The sequence below is a fragment of the Salvelinus alpinus genome, chromosome 24 (assembly GCF_045679555.1).
Source record: "Salvelinus alpinus chromosome 24, SLU_Salpinus.1, whole genome shotgun sequence".
Classification (NCBI taxonomy): domain Eukaryota; kingdom Metazoa; phylum Chordata; class Actinopteri; order Salmoniformes; family Salmonidae; genus Salvelinus; species Salvelinus alpinus.
This window is the reverse complement of record NC_092109.1, coordinates 8,949,813-8,974,835: the sequence shown is the minus strand read 5'-3', so window position 1 is coordinate 8,974,835 and position 25,023 is coordinate 8,949,813. Positions and strand designations below refer to the sequence as shown.

Genomic DNA, 25,023 nt, shown 5'->3' with positions numbered 1-25,023 from the left:
TGTGTCTTCAAGGAAAACAGTAACACACTTAACGTCCCTGCCCACCAGTCAGTTCCCAGAAGTCAACCTGCTACAGTAAGTGAGAGGTCCCCTGTCTGGATGCTTTAACCCATGGTCTGTCACATAACATCAAAGACAGCACTGCTCTCACTCCCGAGTCCTCACAAAGCACAGACTCTGATGGACACACACACACAAACGTGAGCGCGCACTCATGCACACACACACACACACACACACACACACACGTTTGTTTTATTATCCTTTTGGGGACCAAATAGTTGATTCCCATTCTAAATCCTATTTTCCCTAACCCTAAACCTAACCCTTAACCTATCCCTAATCTTAACCCCAAACCCCTAACCCTACATCCTAACCTTAAACCTAATCCTAATTGTAACCCTAACACTAAACCTAACCCCTAAGCCTGAAAAAGCCTTTTTGCTTTTGGAGACAGGCGAAATGTGACTGACCGGCTCGATTTGGACTTATGAAGCTACATTTTTAAATGATGTTTTTTTTTACATTGGATAAAAGTAAAGACTCAGAGCTACAAATTGGTTTATCATATGGGAAAGAAAATGGGAAAGAAATTCTGCTTTGAAAGTTGATAAACTTGTAACCCCACTTTAAGAAAGTGTCTCTTGAAGTTTTTTGGTACACCAACTGGAGAGCTTTTCTTAGTCTACGCTCATTCAGAATCATTCACAGCCTCTTAAGCCTTAGCCCCACCCATCTCTTTAAGGCTTCACATGTGGCCATGAGCTAAACAGAGTGAGTAGTGTAGTAAAGATTTCAGGACTAAAAGTGGTAAAAGTAGTAGCCTACAAAAAGATTATCTCCTAATATGACTTTGGTGCAGGTCATGTTGTTCTTGACATTACCGTCTCTGCTAAACACACTAAATCAAATAAAATCAAAGTTTATTTGTCACATGCACAGCATACAGAAGGTGTATAACCTCGCTATAATCTTGCTAAGTGGAAGGGTCTCTACAGAAGGTGTAAACGGTACAGTGAAATGGGTAATTGCACATTTGCATAGTAGCAATATCAAAAATACTAAATGTCAATATAAAAAAGAACAAAAAGTGTCAACGCCAGTAGAGAAAGAACAAAATAATATAGAGTATGTACAAGAACAATATCAGTGCTAGATCAGGTAGTTATGTGCATACAATCAGGGGTAAAGTGGCTGGGCATCAGGATAAAAAATAAATAGCATCAGCAACGTATGGCATGTGTGTGTGTGTGTGTTAGGAGAGAGTCATGTGAATGTGCATAAAGGCACTGCAGAAAGCCCGGATGACAGGGAACTCGCCCCCCAGTGATGAACTCGTCCGTCCACACCACGCATGAACAAAGGAATCTATATGAGCCTGTTTCTGTCCTGCCCTTAACTTTGGTGCAGGGCATGTGATATCCGTGGTCTCTTCGTCGTAAAAGTCCCTGATCTTCTCAAAACGATACGCACGTCTAGTTGTGTCCAGTCCAAGTGGTGCTTGTACAGGCAGACCATCTATGGGAGGAAGGACGTCAGCGTTGTGCAGCAGCTGAAACCTGGTCCAGACTGAGTCCCAACGCTCCTTGGCGACAACAACACCAGACTCCAGAGCATCGAAGCTGTAAAACAGGAAAATAGACCAAAAAATAAAGACCTTAAATAAAATCAATTCACCTACCAAGTTTAGATTAGAATAATAACCTCATACAATGCAATGAAAATGATATTCACCTGAAGTGCTGGTACTGCTTGATCTGTGGCAACAGCCTGAAGTACGGAGTCAGGTGTTTCCACCAGCACCGTACCATCCTCCAGTCTCCTTGTATGACTGGTGGAGGAGAGTCAGGCGGGTTCTACTGATGCTGGAAGACAAATTCCAGATTCAAATATTTTATTATACAACAGATGGCCGGAATCACCGCCAACTTGATGGGTCATGTAATCATCTGGCGAAGGGGATTCTTTTATTTAGACATGTATCTAGCTAAACAATGAACCATAATCCCAACCCATAGAGTGCTAGCAATACAAACCGATTGTCATAGCTAGCTAAAGCTAACCAACTAGGTTCAATGTTAGTTAGCTAGCTAACGTTAGGCTATAACTGGCAATGGAAATGGCATTCTGAGATAATATTACTACACAGATCATACACATAATGTTAGCTAGGAGCCTGACAGCTAACATTAGCTAGCTAGCTAACAGTACGCTTTAACTTGGGGTATTTTGTTTAGGCATGCAGCTAACTAGCTTGCTAAGGAATTAACCATAATCCAAATCCATAGAGTACTAGCAATAGAAAACTGATTGTCATAGCTAGCTAAAGCTAACCAAATAGGTTCAAAGTTAGCTAGTTAGCTAGCTAACATTAGGCTATAACTAGCAATACAAATGGCTTTCTGAGATAATATTACTACACAGAAATTGTAGCTAGACTCTTACCCGTATACATGGTGGAACGCTTCACAGAAGACTGCAACCCCTTTTGTTAAATAAGACGTCCTGTGTCATTTCCATTTTGTTTGTACAGCTTGTATGGCCCGTTGTGTCAAGTCACTCTGGTTCACACTGACCTTGTGCAAAGCCATAACAATCATCAGATCTTTCTACCTCTCTGTCACAGATGCCATGGATGCCCTTAGTTTGAAGATGTAATACGGAGACAGGTGTTTTATACAACAGCCGTCTGTGTTCTCTTTTCGACTCCCTCTGCATAGTCAATTAAATGACAGAACTGTATGAATCTCCTTATCATACTCTGCTTCCACCAGGCATTCCACTGACTTCAAAACTTGGTCAACTTCATGATCGCCATTTCTTCCCCATCACTGTAATCAAAAGACTCTACAATGTCTGGTTCAATGAAAATGTGTTTACCTAAATCAGGGATTTCCTTAACGTCTGATTCGTTTTTAGAGTCAGAGAGAGTCAGGGTGGCACGATCGTCCTCCAGAAAGTAGTCCATCACAATTGTTTTCCACTGAACTTTGTCGATAACGCTTAATAAATTCAGGGCAACAATGTTATTGAGAGCAGTAGCAACACATTTGCAGTTCTCCATGGCTAACGTTATATATACATATATATATATTTAAAAAACAACTGCAATAGAAAGGATTATCTACAAATCAAGGGAGGCTCCTCAGAGGAGGAAGAGGAGGACCATCCTCCTCAGTGAATTTCATAAAAATACTAATTGTGAAACATTTAAAAAGTTATTATTTTTAGATAAAACTGTATTAAATATAATCACATCACCAAATAACTGATTAAAACACACTATTTTGCAAAGAAGGTCTACAGTAACCTCAACAGCACTCTGTAGGGTAGCACCATGTTGTAGCTGGAGGACAGCTAGCTTCCGTCCTCCTCTGGGTACATTGACTTCAAAACTAAACCTAGGAGACTCATGGTTCTCACCCCCTTCTATAGACTTGCACAGAAACCTCCGGAGGACATCCTCCAACCTATCAGCGCTCTTGCAGCATGAACCGACACGTTGTCCACCCAATCAAAGGATTAGATAATTAATCTAGTACTGAAAGCATAAGCTACGGCTAGATAGCACTGCAGTGTACAACATGTGGTGAGTGAACAGTTGGAACAGTTTTGAACAAATGAGTTTCTTCCAAAATAAAGGAGAAGCAAGAGAGAAATAGAGAGAGAGAGATTTCATAATTTTTTTCACTTTCAGTTTCACTTACTAAGCTAACAAATGCAGCTAGCTAGTTTAGCCTAAAGAAACACTCCGCTCAAACAGAGGGCTGCTATATTAGCACGCTGGCTATGACTTTCCAACACAACACTGGAACTCTTCCAAGTCAAGGTAAGCTTTTGGTATTATACATTGGTGTAACTGCTTACTGAATATACACTAACGCATGATTGTAGCGGATTTACTAACATGTTAGTTCTATTAGCTATGCTGACTATGACGTTGCTTTAGCTAATATGGTGACAACGATGCAGGCTGTGTGTAGCGGTTTGGCTTGGAAAATGTGTTTTGCCTGGTCACATAAAGCTGATGTGTTGTGCATTGAAGTCCACAAGCGAAGGGAAGAGAAGGAATAAAATGTGGCTGTTATGAGAGTGAACTCTGTTCATGCGTGATCAGGGGAGTATTCATTCTGCCGATTCTGTTGAAAAACGTTTCTTAAACGGAAGCAAACAGAACAAAACAGGGATAAACATACCTGAATTTGTCCAACAGAAACTCTCGTTTGCAACTGTTGTACTAATGATTTCACCCTATATCAGCTAGTTGCAGGCAAGAGTGTGCAAGCGGCATTGAAACCTGTGTGCACCTACGTTGTAAAAAGTAATTCATAGGCTAGGTTGAAGCAACATCATGATGGGTATAGAGAACATTTGAGTATCATGTAGTAGCCTAAACCTATAGACGTTACATTGAGCTGGGTGAATGGAATATGAATGAGAGTCATCCAATATGCTGTAATAGAAATAAGGTCATGCTCATTAAACAGCACTGACTGCCACTGCTACACATAACGAGCAGCTCATTTTACAGACAGAAGATGGTACACGGCAGACCAATCCGAACTCACCTCTCTGTATTTCCAGCCTATTCATTATCACAGCCAATCATGGCTAGCAGGGAAGGTTCCTGGCTTTTTCCATGGCTAAACCAACTATGCTCGTAATTGAACAATTGTGTTCGAATTTACAGATGGCATACACGTTTGTATTAAGGCACATGAAAGTTCACATGTTCCAGAAGGCCACAAAACGCATTTAGATATTTAAATTTTTGTAAATATAATTCACATGCCTCTCCTATGAAGTATTGACGTGCAACATATGCCTAGTTTCCTGAAACAAGTCACAAATGTTTTGTGTGTGTGTGAATGGACACGCCCCAGTCACTGAGTTTTGAAGCTCCCATGACAGGAACTCAATACGAAAGACTCGTCTTGTCCAGATCACACAATCTTCAGCTGGCTATGGGTCAATTTCACGCCATTCCAACTCTGTAGTCAAGATTGAAAACTCAATATTTCAAAATAAACAAACCGAGTGATTGACATCACAGGCTATGAAGTGACTCACTCAGTGAGTCTGTTTCAGTTCAGACATGTCATGGCTGTCTCACAATGAACTCTAATTAAGAGAGTGAGAGTGAAAGAGTGCGAGAGAGAGCGACAAAGACAGAGCGAGGGCGTTGACGTTCCTCCTTCCACACATCCTTGCCCCCTCCTGTTCCTAGGTTTCCCGTGGTGTGTAGACTGATCGTGCTTCCAGGCCAGAGCTCTGCACTCCTGAGATCAAAGAGACTGACAGCCAGAGCAGAACAGGAACACACCTCCCTCCTGACCAAACTGGGTTCTCCAGTCACTCTGAGCTGTTTCAGTGAAACGCATACTGCAGTACAGCGACGATAGACTAACAGTGGGGGACTCCAGCTTCGAACATACCAGCCTCTGGCTTCGGTGTTCAAAACACATTCTACAGTTACGGGTGTTTTCTTCGGGTGAAAATATATTTGAAAGAGAAATAATGAAAGTAAAGCTCGATTTTCCGCAGGCTGTGTAACTTCAAACCGATGTTGTGTCTTGAGATTTCACGGATCAGATATGATTACTTAACTGTATGCAATGGGAACAGCCTCTGATAGTTTAAGGTCACAGTGAAGATATGCAATAATGCTCTAATTATATACTGTAGCAGTGCCGAAACAAGATAAGATAACCTAAATAAGCAAGAGAACAGTTGTTGACATTTCAAGCAGCAACAGGTGTCAATGTAACCTGGTTCCAGATCTGTTTGTGATGTTTTGCCATATACTTGTCACTCATTGTCAAGTCAAACACACTGTAAATGTAATCCTGTAATTTGTACAGTAAATAACTGTAGATTTACAGGACCTTGAATATAACACAAATTTACAGAATATTACTGGAACAGTACACGATGCTGTATTCTTAGAATTTACTGTGCATTGCTGGAAGCACAGTGGTTAGTAAACTGTTGCAGAAGTACAGTGCAAGTACTTGCATTTACTTGATATATACACACTGAACAAAAATATAAACAAAACATGTAACAATTTCAAAGATTTTACTAAGTTACAGTTCAGAAATCAGTCAATTTAAATTAATTAATTATGCCCTCATCTATGGATTTCACATGACTAGGAATACAGATACGCATCTGTTGGTAACAGATACCTTTAAAAAGGTAGAGGCATAGATCAGAAAACCAGTCAGTATCTGATGTGACCACCATTTGCCTCATGCAGCGCGACAGATCTCCTTCACATAGAGTTGATCATGCTGTTGATTGTGAGAGCAACCAAAACATGCTCAATGGGTGACATGTCTGGTGAGTATGCAGGCCATGAATGAACCCGGGACATTTTCAGCTTCCGGGAATTGTGTACAGATCCTTGCGACATGGGGCCATGCATTATCATGCTGAAACAGGAGGTGATGGCGGTAGACAATGACACGACAATGGGCCTCAGGATCTCGTCACGGTATCTCTGTGCATTCAAATTGCCATCAATAGAATGCAATTGTGTTTGTAGTTCGTAGTTTATGCCTGCCCATGCCATAACCCCACCACCACTATGGGGCACTTTGTACACAATGTGGACATCAGCAAACATTAAATTCTCTGGCTACAGCTCTGGTGGACATTCCTGCAGTCAGCATGCATACAATTCACAGAGCCTATTTTGTAACAGTTTAATTAGAATAGAAGTATTCAGTATTTTCTAACACAAATATATATTTGGAAATACCCCACTTAACTACAGCATTCTCGGTAATGGTAATATAATCTTTTACTTGTTATGACTGTGGTGTATGCTTGTTTACCTTAGTTTAATACACCGAATGTAAGTCGCTCTGGATAAGAGCGTCTGCTAAATGACCAAAATGTAAAAATGCACACTTGCGAAGCATTTAGCAGCTCTTATCCAGAGTGACTAACAGTCAGCTAATTAAACTAAGGTTGATTTAAAAAAAAACATATTACAGTCATCGCAAGTAAAACGTTTATGTAACCGTTACTGGGAATGTTGTTGAAGTTAAGGATAGATTGGTCTTCATCTTGTCCTGTATTTGTATTACGATGCACTATGTGAGCGAAAGTATGTGGAAGCATGCTTGTTGAACATCTCATTGTTCTGTGGACATTGCGCGCTCGATTTAATACACCTGTCAGCAACAGGTTTGGCTGAAATAGACAAATCCACTTATTTGAAGGGGCGTCCACATACTTTAGTATATGTAGTGTACCTTTTGAATGTATATTTTTCTGATCTCTGGCTAGTACAAATGATGGTACCGTAATATTGACAGTAACTTGCCACCAACTTCCTGTAAGTTACTGGAAAATGCAAAGCAATGACCGTACACAGTACAAAAAGTTAATGCTACTGTAGTCATGTTGGTATTTTACTGTAATTACCTGGGATTAGTGCAAGCCGGTTGGCTGTTAGGTATTTGATTTTACAGCATATTTGTGAACATATGTAGTTTTATATCACTTGCTCTTCTAGAGGCCTAAACAAAATGTTACCAACCGGCTGTGATTGTAGGTCTAAACCAATCAAAGGATGTGGTTTAACTCTAATCTACCCCTATATACTTGCATTCAATTGTTAGGGAAATACTACCATATATCAGTTCAATTGTTACAGCATTCTCACTAACGTGTCAAACAATTATACATTAGCCACTTACAAGGCACACCTCAAAATATGTTAACGAGCCAGCGATTCTTTCCAATTCCACAACCCTTTCCCACAATTCACCATAATTCACAGTATGCTGCTTTACATATACAGCAAAACAGGTAATACAGTGCTTTAGCAATTTGTTACAGTGCATGTTTGGCTCAACTATTCCATAAGTAGCAAGAAAGCAGTGAAGACTGGCACCCAGGGTAACAGGAGCCAATGGTATTTCTCAGACAAACCTCATCAGAAATAAAGTTCAATACTCTCTCTTCCTTTCCAAACCCCACCAAACTTAACGTCTAGTGGCTCAGTCTGATTTGAATTCACTACTAATCCTCCAGCTCTGTCAGTCTCAGTGTGCTCTGACAGAGAGGGCTGATGAAGGCTAAAGAAGAGGCCTAATTTGACAGCAAACCCTGATGAAAAAGCCCCATTACCATTCAGTTATGTTGACTCCCAGTCAGTGTCCCAAATGGCACTCTATTTTCTACATAGTGCACAACTTTTGAACAGGACCCATCGTGCTCTCCTCAACGGTAGTACACTTTGTAGTGAATAGGGTGCAGTTTGGGACACACTCCCAGTATGGGGCTGGGTAGAGGAGCTGCTTAGTTTTGGTTGTCTCACTCAACAGGAGGTGGATCTTCCAGGCTTTGAGTTTCTCAGAGCATCAGCAGATTCTAGGGTGCTTCTCACTCGTTCTGTTCGCAGACTTCGAGCAAACACTTTTACACATTACACTCCTGCAAGCCCGCATGCATGCGCGCACTTACGTACACACACGAGCATGCAGCAGCAGCTTATACCAGTGTGAGAATTAATGCCACACCTTATCGCTCAGACAGACAGTGGCAGTTCTCTCGACAGAGTTTTAACTTTAAAATGTAAAAATAACGGCTGTGTGTTTGTTCTCTTCTTCAGAAAGAGATTTAGAAATAAACTAACAGATGTGACACAGCTCTATTTAAAGAACACCGGCTTCCATCTGAATTCACACACACACACACACACTTCACATTTACATAGCTTTAATTCACTATCTAATTGAAGCCCTGGAGATTCTCTCCCAGACTCTAACTGAGAATAATTAAACAGAGTGTGCGTCCCAAATGGCATCCTATTGCCTATATAGTGCACTAGAGCTCTAATCAAAAGCAGTGCACTATGTAGGAAATAGGGTACCATTTGGCACGCATACATATAGAGACGTTACCTAAACAACAGAAACTTTCATTGTCTTCTTTGGTTCAAACTTAAACGCTCAGGTGTGGTCTTCCTAGCCAGCCACATTAATTAAATGCTAATGTAGAGTTATTTAAACTGCTTCTGCTCCTCCGAAATTAGGATTTTTTGGGGCATTTTGCTGGTGAATTATCATACTGATTGCTCTGTTAGGGGAACGGCATCTCTTAATTTCTTGCTAATTTCCCTTTCAGTCACAGTTTAATGAGGAGAAAAGTCTCTCCCCTGTGTCGGCAAGGTGAAGAACAGAATGGAATTACACTTTTATAAAGAGGTCATTAGGAATAGATAAAGTGTGTTAAATTTGTATTTTCTGTGATGTTTCATATTGATGTCCGTTCCCTTAAAAGTAGTGCACTACATAGGTAACAGGGTGCCATATGGGATGCCCCATAGAAATAAGTATTCTGTCCTCTTTTATAACATCCCATCAGTTTGATTCTGTAATTTATAATAGGACTGATTATAAAATATACAGATTTTATTTGGTTTCTTGGTCTGCTATTAACCTTGGAATTACAGAACATTCTACTGCGTTGAGTTGACTATACTAATAAATTGCTGTACATTTACAGCAAATTTACTCTGCTGCCAGTCATTTTTTACAGTGTATGTTTTGTGACTACTGTGGATTGTATTACTACAGTGTACTACTGTGTTACGTTATATTACTACTATGTATCTACGACTGTGTGCCTACTGATTGTCTGACTACGAATGTGTGTAAACAACCACTAGTGTGCACATCATCACCCTTCAAGTACCAGCAGGGCTTAACTCCAGGGTATCAAATACAGACAGCATTATGAAATTACAATAGTTGGTCACAACATCAATTCAAAAAACACTCCACAAGGGCACCGATCCCAAATGTCCTTCACAGACATCACATGTCACTGAGAACAATGCCACCTTTTCAGTGGGAATTATTTCCACTGTAATTGGTATTGTGTACAATTCCAGTCAGTGGGCATGTGGCATTGATTGCATTAAAACAGTCCATTCATGCAGCACGAGGTTGCCAACACACTGCTGAACTCCCCTAAGAGAACCAACAGTATTGGTCAGTTATACTTCTACTTGTACTGCTAATTGCAAGGTTTTTGAAGATACATTATGTGTAGTGTAGGCCTACCCTTAAACTTCTTGTCAATAGGGGGGCGCTATTTTCACTTTGGAAAAAATCTTGCCCAATTTAAATGGCCTCGTACTCTTTTCTAGATCATACAATATGCATATTATTATTACTATTGGATAGAAACACTCTCAAGGTTCTAAAACTGTTTGAATTATATCTGTGAGTGAAACAGAACTCATTTGGCAGCAAACTTCCAGACAGGAAGTGAAAAATCTGAAAACAAGGCTCTGTTCCAGGGCCTGCCTATTCAATTGCCTTATATTTATCGATATGCATGCACTGCATACGCCTTCCACTAGATGTCAACAGGCAGTGGAAGGTGGAATGGGGTGTCTAGCTTGATCTGAGGTCGAACAAGAGCTCTTGGAATGACGTGTCCAGAATTTCCTTTGTCTACCAAGGCGCGGGAAGCACCTCCATATTGTCTTCTGATAAGCGTTTTGTATAGACGTTGAATATCTCCGGCTCTGATTTTATTTGATACATGTGATAATAACATCGTAAAGCAGGTTTTTTCAACCGAGTTCTATCAGTTTATTCAACGTTTATTTGGACTTTTGGGGATTTCCGTTCTTTGGGTCGAGAGAATATGGGAACGTTATCAACCTTGGCTAGCCTTGTGGAGCGAATTCGACAGAAGAAAATGACATTCTAAAACCAAACAACAATTTATTCTGGACCAAGGACTCCTTGTACAAGATTCTGATGGAAGCTCAGCAAAAGTAAGAACAATTTATGATGTTATTTCGTATTTCTGTGGAAAATGTTATTTCTATTCTCTGCCGTTTTGGCGGGCGCTGTCTCGCAATAACGCAAGCTGTTTGTTATGGTAAAGTTATTTTTTTAAATCTAACACGGCGGTTGCATTAAGAACCAGTGTATCTTTCATTTGCTGTCCAACATGTATTTTTTAGTAAAGTTTATGATGAGTTCTTTGGTCAGATTAGGTGAGTGTCCAAACTAGCTCCGGACAATTTGGTGAATCGATGCTACATTTTCACAATGTATAACCACGGTTTGCAGCTCTAAATATGCACATTTTCGAACAAAACATAAGTGTATTGTATAACCTGATGTTATAAGACTGTCATCTGATGAAGTTGTCCAAGGTTAGTGATTCATTTGATATCTTTTGCTGGTTTTTGCGATAGCTACCTTTTGCTGCTAATAAATGCATTTGTGTGTTTGGCTATTGTGGTAAGCTAATATAATGCTATATTGTGTTTTCGCTGTAAAACACTTAAAAAATCGGAAATATTAGCTGGATTCACAAGATGTTTATCTTTCATTTGCTGTACACCATGTATTTTTCATAAATGTCTTATGATGAGTATTTATGTATTTCACGTTGCTCTCTGTAATTATTCTGGCTGCTTCGGTGCTATTTGTGATGGTAGCTGCAATGTAAAACTATGATTTATACCTCAAATATGCACATTTTTCGAACAAAACATGAATGTATTGTATAACATGATGAAGTTGTTTCTTGGTTAGTGACTAATTATATCTCTATTTGGTCGGTTTTGTGATAGCTACCTATGCGGTAGAAACATGGTGAAAATATGCGGTTGAGTCTTTGGCTATTGTGGTTAGCTAATAGAAATACATATTGTGTTTTCGCTGTAAAACATTAAAAAAATCGGAAATAATGGCTGGATTCACAAGATGTTTATGTTTCATTTGCTGTATTGGACTTGTGATTTCATGATATTTATATGCTATTATTTACTTGTGGCGCTATGCTAGGCTATGCTAGTCAGCTTTTACTGATGAGGATGCTCCCGGATCCGGGATGGGTGTTAAGTAAAGGTTAAGTGAAAAACCTAATGAATTTCACGTGAACACATCTGACAACGTGATCTCGTGTGCTCTCATGAAATGCCATTTAGAATATTTTACTTTGAAAGGTATGATTTACATTAATTAAATTAAACAGTAAATGTACCTGCAGAGTTTGTGTCTAGTTGCCTGTTTAGGTCAGTCAATCTGGAAAATTGTAGCTGCAAAAACCATCAAGCGCTATGATGAAACTGGCTCTCATGAGGACCGCCACAGGAAAGGAAGACCCAGAGTTACCTCTGCTGCAGAGGATAAGTTCATTAGAGTTACCAGCCCAAATAAATGCTTCACAGAGTTCAAGTAAAAGACACATCTCAACATCAACTGAGGAGATTGTGTGAATAAGGCCTTCATGGTCCAATTGCTGCAAATAAACCACTACTAAAGTACACCAATAAGAAGAAGAGACTTGCTTGGGCCAAGAAACACGAACAATGGACATTAGACCGGTGGAAATCTGTCCTTTGGTCTGATGAGTCCAAATTTGAGATTTTTGGTTCAAACCGCCATGACTTTGTGAGACGCAGAGTAGGTGAATGGATGATCTCGACATGTGTGGTTCCAACCGTGAAGCATGGAGGAGGAGGTGTGATGGTGTGGGGATGCTTTGTTGGTGACACTGTCAGTGATTTCTTTAGACTTCAAGGCACACTTAACCAGCATGCCTACCACAGCATTCTGCAGCGATACGCCATTCCATCTGGTTTGTGCCTTAGAGTGTGACTATCGTTTTTTTTTCAACAGGACAATGACCCAACACACCTCCAGGCTTTGTAAGCGCTTTTTGACTAAGAAGGAGAGTGATGGACTGCTGCATCAGATGACCTGGCCTCCACAATCACCCGATCTCAACCCAATTGAGATGGTTTGGGATGAGTTGGACCACAGACTGAAGGAAAAGCAGCTAACAAGTGCTCAGCATATATGGGAAATCCTTCAAGACTGTTGGAAAAGCATTTCAGGTGAAGCTGGTTGAGAGAATGCCAAGAGTGTGCAAAGCTGTCATCAAGGCAAAGGGTGACTACAAATATAAAATCTATTTTGATTTGTTAACACTTTTTTGGTTACTACATGATTCCAGATGTGTTACTTCGTAGATTGATGTCTTCACTATTATTCTACAATGTAGAAAATAGTAAAAACCCTTGAATGGGTAGGAGTGTCCAAACTTTTGACTTAAAGGTGTTATTTCCATAAAATGACAGTATGCTGCTGTATTTTGATAATAAGAAATGTTTTAGAATTTTGTACTGTAACACAGCCTTAAATGGAATTTGAACTCATAACCTCTTGGTTACTAGTAACCTGAAATATCCTGCTACAGTGAAGTTACAACACCAGATTGTCCTGCTACAGTGCAGTTACATCACCAGACCTGTGAACATGAAAGAAGTATGGCTACAGATTTATTGGCAGAGGTGGGACCAAGTCATTGTTTTACAAGTCCCAAGTAAGTCTCAAGTCTTAGCACTCAAGTCCCAAGTCAAGTCCCAAGTTAAGACAGGCAAGTCCGAGTCAAGTCTCAAGTCAAGACAGTCAAGTATCAAGTCAAGTCTCAAGTCCTAAACTTTCAGTTTTGAGTCCTAAACAAGTCATAATGTGCTCTTCATCAAATGTAATACCATTTCATATTTTTAACAAGAGTAATTGTTAGTATATTACATTTACGCAAATGCTTTTAAAAATATCTATATAGTTATTACTTTCCAAATAAAAGTTATATTTCCATGGAAATACATAGGTAGCTATGAGAAAGACCCCCCCCCCAATAGTGATCGACTATCGAGGATCGCTATGGGGCGCAATCGGGCGATGTAGGCTTGTACACAATCGCCCAACCTTAACACACACACACACACACACACTCTGTGTGGTTACAGTAGGCTAACCTTTCTCAATGGTTTTAGGAACAGCAGTAACATCAGGCAGGATTTAGGCTACCAACTGCCTAGCCAGTTGTAGCTCAATCTTGGGTGCAATGATCACGTTCCCGCACTGACTGACTGACTGTGTGGAGGCTCATTGATTTAACTTTACGTTAGCCTACATGATACACTAGTAAAGTAATAAAATATATAGCTGTCGGCTATATTAGTCACGACTTACCGTTCTTTGTGCAGCTTCAAATGTCGAACAAAGTTGGAAAATGTTGCGCCTCCATCTGTAATTTTCTTCCCACATGTTTTGCAAGTTACAATCCGTTTTTTGTTGATACAGCTTCGTCTTTATATCCGAAAATAATAATTTGGGGTATCATCTTTCCAAGGGCTCCATCTGAATTCACCCGCCGACGTTCCTCTGCACTGCCACGCGCAACTTTTTCTCAGCTGGCACAATTTGATTGGCTGCTGTCCGATTCAAACTGTAATCCGTTAAATGAAGAGTTGATGCGCCGCACATTATTTTTAATAGCATAATTTTTAATATCTGGGCTTGGGGAGGCTATCAAGTCAGGTCGAGTCAAAAGGCTTAAGTCCAAGTCAAGTCACGAGTCATTGGCGTTAAAGTCAATGTCGAGTTGCAAGTCCTCATATTTGTAACTCGAGTCTGACTTGATATAATCCATCCACCAGGTGTTGCATATCAAGAAGCTGATTAAACAGCGTGATCATTACAAACAGGTGCACCTTGTGCTGGGGACAATAAAAGGCCACTCTAAAATTTGCGGATTTTCTCACACAAACACTTTACATGTTGTGTTTATTTTTTTGTTCAGTGAAATGACAGTTATTTATTTAACTAAAACATTCATGTGAATCAGCTGCTACTGTAAACTGCACAACAATCTTTCCACGTGAACGGCCCTCCAACTGGTAATTACTAGTGGGAAATGCGTCTATCATCCCTGAGCTCCTACTTCTCCCACATGTTGACCTCTGACATCACCTACCAAGGAAATTACCTCGATAACAGCATTTTTGGCAGGTAAATGTAACAACAGATGTATATTTATAAAAATAAATAAATTAATATGGTTTTTGAACTCTATAATTTGTTTACAAGCATGATAGCTGTATGTTTAGCTTATGGTTGACCCATCTTATCGGCCACTAGCGAATTGGCATTTCCCAGGAAATTCATAGCATATGAATGCATCCAAATGGTGTCTACGACTTCACAACTGGTAAATTCCCACCTCCCTCATTGTTACGAACGCAGCTTTCTATTTAATTTATTGGTTAAAAATTTACCATTAAACTAGATTATCCACACATGTAATCTCAACGGAACCAAATAGTACCATGTGAGTTCATATGTGTACCTCTGAAGCTACCGTATGTGTACCTTTGACCTTTTTGTCCACCAGGGAACAAAACACTGTACCACACTGTTATTTTTGACAGTGTGTGGATATATGTTCTTGGTAACAAAAAATCGTCTGGTGGCACTGCTGAGACATTAATGTACTCCAGACCAAAAGGTTGCAAGTTCAAATCCCAAGGGCATTTATGCTTACGGCTAGATTCTATCATAGCCAAGCTAGCAGAAACCTGCAGAGTGTTTGTGTCGGCTGTGGAACAGTGTTAGAGCTGTCAAATCCACAAGCGTCACCAGGCATTATACCTGAAGTGGAAATTGCCATGGGCTTCAATAAGCAAAATCCCATGCAGCCTTGTTTACAAGTTGGAACACTGGAATGTGATATGTAATCTACACCTTGATTAAGCTGATAGAAATCCTCATTATTTTATTCAAAGACTTTCAATTTGTGTGTCATTATGTCTACAGTGCCTTCGGAAAGTATTCAGACCTGCTGACTTTTTGCACCTTTTGTTACATTACAGTCTTATTCTAAAATGGATAAAATAGGCAACCTACACACAAAACCCCATAATGACAAAGCAAAAACAGGCTTTTAGACTATTTAGAAACGTATAAGAAAATATATATATTTACATATACATTATTCACATAGGTATTCAGACCCTTTGCTATGACTTGAAATTGAGCTCAGGTGCATCCTGTTTCCATTGATCATCCTTAAGCTGTGTCAGGACCCGGTGCGAGAAACAGTCACTTAATAATTGGCAGAACCCAGAAGATGAGGCAGACACAGCAGTACTAGAGATGGTGGTATAATGAAAAAATGGATATCCTCCAAAATACAACGAAAAATCCACAAAGTGGTAAAAAACAGCAGGGAAAAACAAACCTCAAAAGACTACTCAAATAATAAACAAGAACAAAACCAGAGAACCTCTGGAAAATCCAACAAGAGAAAAGTCTATATAAAACAAGGCTTGGGCTGGGGCTGGGTGCTAACTTACAAACACTGAGCAAGGAACTAAGGAACACACAGGGTTTAAATACTAACAAGGGAATGACTTACAGGTGCAAACAATAATTGGAGCAAGAAAAACAAAAGGTACAAAAAAGGTGCAAGGGGGACATCTAGTGAACAAAACCTAAACAGTCCTGGCCAAAACCTGACAGAATCCCCCCCCTAGGAACGGCTCCTGACGTTCCTACCAGCCTTCTCAGGGTGGAGGACCCTGAACTGACGAATGAGGTCAGGGTCCAGTATGTCCTTGGCAGGAACCCAGGAGCGCTCCTCGGGACCGTAGCCTTCCCAGTCCACCAGATACTGCCAGGACCGCTGCACCCGGCGGGAATCCAGTATCCGGTGGACGGTATAAGCCGACTGGCCTCCGATGACACGGGGCGGAGGGGGAGGTCTGCCTGCCGGGATAAGGGGAGAAAAAACAACAGGTTTTAATAAGGAAATGTGAAATGTGGGATTGATCTTAAGGGATCTGGGTAAGTGCAGGCGAAAAGTAACGGGATTGACTCTCCTGGCAATCTTAAAGGGACCGATGAATCTCTGGGACAGCTTGCGAGACTCCACCCTTAGCGGTAAGTCTTTTGTTGAGAGCCATACTCTCTGGCCGGGGTACAGGGTAGGACCGGGACGGCGACGTCTGTTGGCTTGTCGCTGGTACTGCTGTGAGGAACGCAGAAGATTAAGACGGGCCTTCTTCCACGTAAGCCGACAGCGTCTGATGAACCTCGAGGGTGAAGGCACTCTGACTTCTGCCTCCTGGTCCGGGAACAATAGCGGAGCATAGCCAAACTGACACTCATGCGGAGACATACCAGTGGAGGAGGAGCACAAGGTGTTGTGCGCGTACTCGGCCCAAACAATGAAGGATGACCATGTGGACGGGTTGTTGGAAACCATACATCTGAGGGTGGTTTCCAGCTCCTGATTCATCCTCTCAGTTTGGCCGTTGGACTCCGGATGGTACCCTGAAGATAAACTGGCCGTGGCCCCTATGAGTTGGCAGAAGGCCTTCCAAAACCTTGAGGCGAACTGGGGACCTCTGTCGGAAACCATATCTTGCGGGATACCAAAGACTCGGAACACATGGTTAATCACCAACTCAGCTGTTTCCTTGGCAGAAGGTAATTTGGTCAAGGGAACAAACCTGGCCGCCTTAGAAAACCTGTCGATGATGACTAGGATAGTAGTATTACCATGGGACGGAGGAAGGCCAGTAATAAAGTCCAACGAGATATGGGACCAGGGTCGGTGGGGAATAGATAAAGGGTGAAGGAGTCCTTGAGGGCGGAGGTGAGAAGATTTGCCCTGGCAGCACACGGGACAGGCCTTGACGAAAGTGGCAACGTCTTCTTTTATGGTGGGCCACCAGAACTTACGCTGAATGAACTCCAAGGTGCGACCTACGCCCGGGTGACAGGTGAGGCGAGAGGAGTGCCCCCACAGAAGGACTTGGGATCTTGCTGCCTTGGGAACAAACAACCGATTAGCAGGACCTCCTCCAGGGCCCGGTTCGATGGCTTGAGCTTGTTTCACGGTATCCTCCACTTGCCACGAGATCGGAGCCACGATCTTAGCGGCCGGAAGGACAGTCATGTCAGTATCTTCTCGAATGGCAGGAGAGTAGATTCGTGACAAGGCGTCCGGTTTGAGATTCTTCGACCCGGGTCTATAGGTGGGGATAAACTGAAATCGGCTGAAGAAAAGAGACCATCGAGCTTGTCTGGAGTTCAACCGCTTCGCCTGCTGGATATACTCCAGATTTTTGTGGTCCGTAAGCACTTGAAACGGTTGAGAAGCCCCCTCGAGCCAGTGTCTCCATTCCTTCAATGCCATCTTAACTGCTAGGAGTTCACGATCCCCCACATCGTAATTCCTCTCGGCCGGGGTAAGCCGGTGAGAGAAGAAGGCGCAAGGATGAAGCTTCTTGTCTTCACCCCTCTGAGACAGGACAGCTCCAACCCCAACCTCTGATGCGTCTACCTCCACCACAAAAGGTTCATCCGCCGTTGGTAGTGTCAGGATGGGAGCAGAGAGGATGCGCTGCTTGAGTCCTTGGAAGGCCGTCTCAGCTTCTCTTCCCCACAGAAACCTTGTGTTGCCACCCTTGGTTACAGCTGAGAGAGGGGCTGCCACCGAGCTGAAGTTCTTGATGAACTTGCGGTAAAAGTTGGTGAAGCCCAGGAAACGCTGAACTTCCTTAACGGACTTGGGGGTGGGCCAATCCGCTACCGCCCCTACCTTCTTGGGGTCCATCTGGACTCGACCGGGTTCCACTATAAATCCCAGGAATTGTACTCGAGAGGAATGGAATTCACACTTTTCCGGCTTAACGTACAAATGGCTGTCTAGGAGGCGTTTGAGCACTTGTCTGACATGCTTGGTGTGTTCTTGAAGGGAGCTCGAAAAGATGAGGATGTCATCCAAGTAAACAAACACGAAAATGTTAAGCATATCCCTAAGCACATCGTTTATGAGCGCTTGGAACACAGCCGGGGCGTTGGTCAGGCCGAAGGGCATCACCAAGTATTCGTAGTGACCAGTAGGCGTGTTGAAAGCGGTCTTCCACTCGTCACCGGGTTTGATCCGCACAAGATGGTATGCGTTCCGCAGGTCAAGCTTAGTGAAGACCACTGCTTCCTGGAGCAGCTCAAAGGCTGTGGCCATAAGGGGTAGCGGGTAACGGTTACGGACGGTTATGGCATTAAGTCCCCGGTAGTCGATGCAAGGACGTAATCCCCCGTCTTTTTTGGCCACAAAGAAAAACCCTGCTCCAGCTGGCGAGGTGGATGGACGCATGAGGCCTGCTGCCAGAGAGTCCTTGATGTAGGTATCCATAGCAGCTCGTTCGGGAGGAGATAGGGTAGATAGGGTAGATAGGGTCGATGGGGCAATCGTAAGGTCTATGGGGTGGTAGTTTGGTGGACCTCTGTTTGCTAAATACCGGTTTGAGGTCATGGTAACACTCGGGAACTCGGGACAGGTCGATGGATTCTAGAGACTCGGGAGGGGAACTCGGGGAACTTGGGAAGATACAAGTGGCTTGGCACGTAGGACCCCACTGCTTGATAGTGCCCACAGACCAGTCGATGTGAGGGTTATGGCTGTGAAGCCAGGGGTATCCAAGGACGAGAGGGAACTCGGAACACGAGGTCAGATGAAAGTTCATCACTTCCTGGTGTTGGGAAACTGAAAGTCGCAAGGGGGTAGTGACACGAGTGACAAGTCCAGATCCCAAAGGGCTTCCATCCAACGTAGTAACCCTTATGGGGTCACTTAGAGGTTCAGAGGGAACGCCATTCTCCTTCGCCCAGACACCATCCATGAAGTTACCTGCGGCTCCAGAGTCTACCAAGGCTTGAAGGGGAAGCTCGTGGTTGTCCCAGGAAAGGGTAACTGGAATGAGCAGGCGGGAGTTGGATGGATGGGAGGAGGTTATGTTTCCCGTTACAGTCCTCCCAGGCCTGCACGGGAGAGTGCATTTTCCCTGGAGCCCGGAACACGTGGAGAGGAAATGGCCCGGTTTGCCGCAATATAGACAGCATCGCTCCCTCATCCGGCGGTCTCTCTCAGCCTGGGAGATGCGTCCAACCTGCATGGGTTCCGGTGGAGTCAGCGAGGATAAAGGTGGAGACTCGGAGCTGGGACCGATAGGAGCTAGGGTGAGAGATCTACGGTTGAGCTCTCTCTCTCTCAGACGCTGGTCTATGCGTGAAGCCAACTTGATCAGGGACTCGAGGTTGTCTGGTGGTTCCCGAGTGGCCAGTTCATCTTGGATGGTGTCGGAAAGACCCTTCAAAAAGCACACTGTGAGCGCCTCGTCGTTCCAGCCACTCGCTGCTGCCACCGTGTGGAACTGGATGGCATAGTCCGTCACGCTGCGCCGACCTTGGCGGAGAGTCAGGAGCTGTTTGGCTGAGTCAGGACCGCTGGTAGGACCTTGAAACACTCGCTTGAATTCTTCAGCAAAGGTAGAGTAGCTGGCACAGCAGGGACTTTGGGCATCCCACACAGCAGTAGCCCAGGCTAGGGCTTTTTCCGACAGCAGGGTGATGATATATGCTATCTTGGACCGGTCGGTGGGAAACGACGAGGGTTGCAGCTCGAAGGAGAGAGAACATTGGGTGAAAAACCCCTTACAAACACTCGGATCACCTGAGAACCGTTGGGGAGGCGGCAGACGAGGTTCAGCCAGGGGGTTAACTGCCACGGGCACTTGAATCTGATGAACTGGAGCAGAAGCGGTTGCAGGAGAAAGTTGATCAGAAATCTGCTTTATGGAAGTCATCATCTCCGACAGAAGTTGAGAATGTCCAGCCAGTAAGGCCTCTTGCTGAACCAGAGCAGCTTCGTGACGTTGGACAGTCCCCTCGTGGTGGGACAGCATGGGAAAAAAGTCCTGGGTACTGGCTGCCTCTGGGTTCATATTAATGGCTCAGTGTTTGTAGGAGTACAATTACACACATGGATAACATATAGAGGTATAAGATAGGTGAACAGTATAATTACATTTACATTTAAGTCATTTAGCAAACGCTCTTATCCAGAGTGACTTACAAATTGGTGTATTCACCTTATGATATCCAGTGGAACAACCATTTTACAATAGTGCATCTAACTCTTTTAAGGGGGGGGGTTAGAAGGATTACTTTGTCCTATCCTGGGTATTCCTTGGAGAGGTGGGGTTTCAGGTGTCTTCGGAAGGTGGTGATTGACTCCGCTGACCTGGCGTCGTGAGGGAGTTTGTTCCACCATTGGGGTACCAGAGCAGACATAGACATAATAACATACATGTCAGACAGAGTGGCGCCTAAAAGCAATTGGACACTAGACATATGGTCTGACCATTCCATTACAAACATACATGTCAGACAGAGTGGCGCCTAGAGGTAATTGGACACACTGGGATAGAGGGTCCGGCCACTATTATAAACAAATTGAAAGCAGATGGTGGTGAATGACTTCATAGGGGACGGACAATACTATGTGTGTATAAATAGAGTAGCTGGAGTTCTGAGAAAGTGTGTGTTCCGCGGACATTCCAGATTGTGATACAATTTGTATTAAAAATCATATTTGAGTTCACAAAGTTCTTGTAAGAGTTATATTTGAAGTGATTTTCTACGACATAATTGGCGAGCTTGGCCAGGAGTGACAGGGACGGAGACGTTCTTGGCTGACGGGTTCTTTGGACAATCTAACAAACAGAGGTGGCCACCCAACTATATACGGTAAGCAAGTTCTTACAATAGTTGAAATGTTTGTGTAGATTGCTTCAGAGTCCTGTCTCAGCGGGAGGAATGTCATGTAGGTCTCTCTCTCAAATTTCCTAAAAAACGATAAAAACGAAAGAACTTTTGAATTCAAATAAATGTGCATGCATGTGTGAGTTTGGGTTTTGTATGAATGCGCATGTCTAGAGATTGAGTGAACTGGAACTGTGAACTTTGCTTGTGTCGGGTGTTTGGCTGGGGGGAGCGGGCATTTGTTCTGGTTGGACTGCTCGAGACAGGTTCATGTGTCTGGTTTGATTGGGGGAGTTGTTCCGTCTGATTCTGCTTGGCCGGGTTCGACCGTATCAGGATCTGTTTTGGGATGTGCGTAAACACACCTCAGTCAACCTGAGCGGGCGACTCGTGTCGGGTGTGTGTGATTCGGACTGCCCCTCTCATCGGACCATTCATTTTGAGCAGCCTTGTGTGGGCTGATCGGCGCGACTGTTTGTACTCTCTAGTTGAGCGGCTGGGCTCAGGCGCAGGGCTACAACTAGCAGCCCATACGGTCAAAACAGATAATGTAGGTAGAAAATCCTGTGATACCTCTTCAATAAAATTAGTAGAAGGAATGCTTGGACAGGTTACTTATGAATAACGGCTCTAGAGATAACAGAGAACTGCATAAATAAGTAGTTAGGAAGCCACCATACTGCTCTTTAAAAAAGGAACATTTTTAAAAAGGTCTGCTTGGGTGGGATATTCACGTCGCGGCAGAAGGGTCTGTTGGTGAATATTTAGTAGTTAAATAAATATTTCATGGTTACCGCTTTGAAAGAAGGACTGAACGGGTGAAATATTTAGAAGGCAGGGAAAACGTTAGCCCGATTGTGCGGCGTTCAACTGCAAAAGTAGCTTATACAGTCAAAGCATAAATCAGTAGGTTGTAGGAAAACGTTAGCCCGATTGTGTGGCGTTCAACTGCAAAAGTAGCTTATACAGTCAAAGCATAAATCAGTAGGTTGTAGGAAAACGTTAGCCCGATTGTGCGGCGTTCAACTGCAAAAGTAGCTTATACGGTCAAAGCATAAATCAGTAGGTTGTAGGAAAACGTTAGCCCGATTGTGCGGCGTTCAACTGCAAAAGTAGCTTATACGGTCAAAGCATAAATCAGTAGGTTGTAGGAAAACGTTGGCCCGATTGTGCGGCGTTCAACTGCAAAAGTAACTTATACGGTCAAAACATAAATCAGTAGTTAAATAAATATTCATAGTTTCCGCTCTGAAAGGAGGACTGTACGGGTGAAATATGTAGGTGCAGGAAAACGTTGGCCCGATTGTGCGGCGTTCAAATGCAAAAGAAATCCTGCGAATAAAAAAACCGCTCTGTCTAGCTAACAGGGTTTTGTAATTCAGTAGGTCACGCCACAATACTACTCTAATAATAGAAGAAAAGATCAGTATTGGGGGGGGTGAATAGGATATGAAGACTAGCTGATCCGATTAGACAGTAGTCTCGTCATATTGTAGAAATCTTAGCAGTCTAGGCTTATGTAGGAGGAAGTGAATTAAGTCAATAAAGAAAGACTAAGTTGTTTTGAGGTAAAAACAAAGGGATTGAATGAACCGGTGAAAAATAAAAAGGATGAATGAGAATGTTGTAAGAAATGAGTGGATCTGTGTAAAAATAGAACATTAGTGAAGACAAGTTGTGTGTGTGTAGGCAGAACGTCCAGAAGAGGGAGCTCGCAGCCTTCCTGTGAATAGAGTAGAACGTTGAGGAGTGGTGCTGTTAACTGCTATTAGGCAGAGGGAACGAAATTAAGAAACATCGAAGTAAAATAAGTTGTAATCAAGGATAAAAACACTGATGTGATAAAGTAATAAGCGACCATAGTAGAATTACTAAAAAAGGTGTCAAAACAAAGAATAAATAAAAATACTTAAAAAGGCGTTAATTCTTGCAACTATAGGGGGTGCTGTTCCGCATTAGCATATTTGGGTCTCCAAATTAAACTGCCTCGTGCTAAATTCTTGATCGTACAATATGCATATTATTGTTATTATTGGATAGAAAACAGTCTATAGTTTCTATAGGAGTTGAAATTTTGTCTCTGAGTGGTACAGAACAATTTTTACAGCACTTTTCATGACAGGGTTCAGATTTCAGAAATTTTTACCTCTGATCTGGGGTCTGTTTATAAGGCCACAGTGAATGCTATGAAGAAACCGACACTGCCTACGTCTTCCTCTGGGTGTCTGTACGTCATCACGTTTTCAATGAAATCGATGGGACGTTCACAGCCATTATAAATGACCAAAATGTACAGAGACCGCCCTTTCTCAACGTGCGCCTCAAGCGTGAAGGCCATCGGACATGCCTCGTTCCAAATCGTTTTCTAACCAGCTATATTTCTCCGGTCATGTTTTCAGTCGTTATAGTTGTTAAAAACATCAGAATGTAGTTAATTTTAACCGTTTTATAGCAATTTATATCCGTTTAGTGCGATTCTGAGGAATTTATTTGTCGTGCACTTTCTAGCTTTGGGAACGTTTCGCGGTCTCGGTCGTTGTTAGTGGACATTTCGAAGGACAGAGGACATCTATCGACCAAAAGACGTTTATAACATAGAAAGGATACATTGCCCAAGAATATGATGGAAGATCAGCTCAAAGTAAGCAATATTTAATATGATAAACCGTGTTTCTGTCGAAATATTTTAAACGCATACATCGCCATTTTGTTTGGTATAGCTTCACTTGGCCAACCCTGTATTGAAAAGTAAGGATAATTTTAAAAATGTAAATCAGCGGTTGCATTAAGAACTAATTTGTCTTTCGATTCCTGTCAACCCTGTATTTTTTAGTCAAGTATATGATTAGCTTTTAATTAAACTAGATCACTCTGATAGATGACGTCAGACATATTGAGGCTTGATTTCCTAGTATTTTTATTGTGTAACCACGGTTTTGTATGGCTAAATATGCACCTTTTCGAACAAACTGTATATGTATGTTGTAAAATGATGTTACAGGAGTGTCATCGGAAGAATTCTGAGAAGGTTAGTGAAAAAATTAATATCTTTTGGCGGTGATTACGTTATAGCGCTCTTTGGCTGGAATCGATGCTCTGGTAACGTTTTCACATGTAGTATGCTAACTTATCGATTTATTGTGTTTTCGCTGTAAAACGCTTAGAAAATCTGAAATATTGTCTGGAATCACAAGATCTGGGTCTTTCCATTGCTATGCTTTGTCTATTCTTATGAAATGTTTTATGATGAGTAAATTGGTCATACACGTTGCTCTATCTAGTAATTCTAGTCGATTTGCGATGGTCGGTGCAATTGTAAACTGTGATTTCTACCTGAAATATGCACTTTTTTCTAACAAAAACTATCCTATACCATGAATATGTTATCAGACTGTCATCTGAAGAGGTTTTTTCTTGGTTAGTGGATATCAATATCTTAGTTGAGCCGAATTGGTGATAGCACCTGAAGGAGTAAGAAACTGATGGAGTTAGAATAGTGGTGTATTTTGCTAACGTGTTTAGCTAATAGATTTACATATTTTGTCTTCCCTGTAAAACATTTTAAAAATCTGAA

At 42.3% G+C, this 25,023-nt stretch overlaps 1 protein-coding gene across 2 annotated transcripts in view; it reads right to left on the bottom strand.

The window, feature by feature from the left end:
* Positions 1–25,023, bottom strand: part of LOC139552088 (fibrinogen C domain-containing protein 1-like) — a 295,950-nt gene that overhangs the window by 34,771 nt on the left and 236,156 nt on the right. The window lies entirely within an intron of this gene.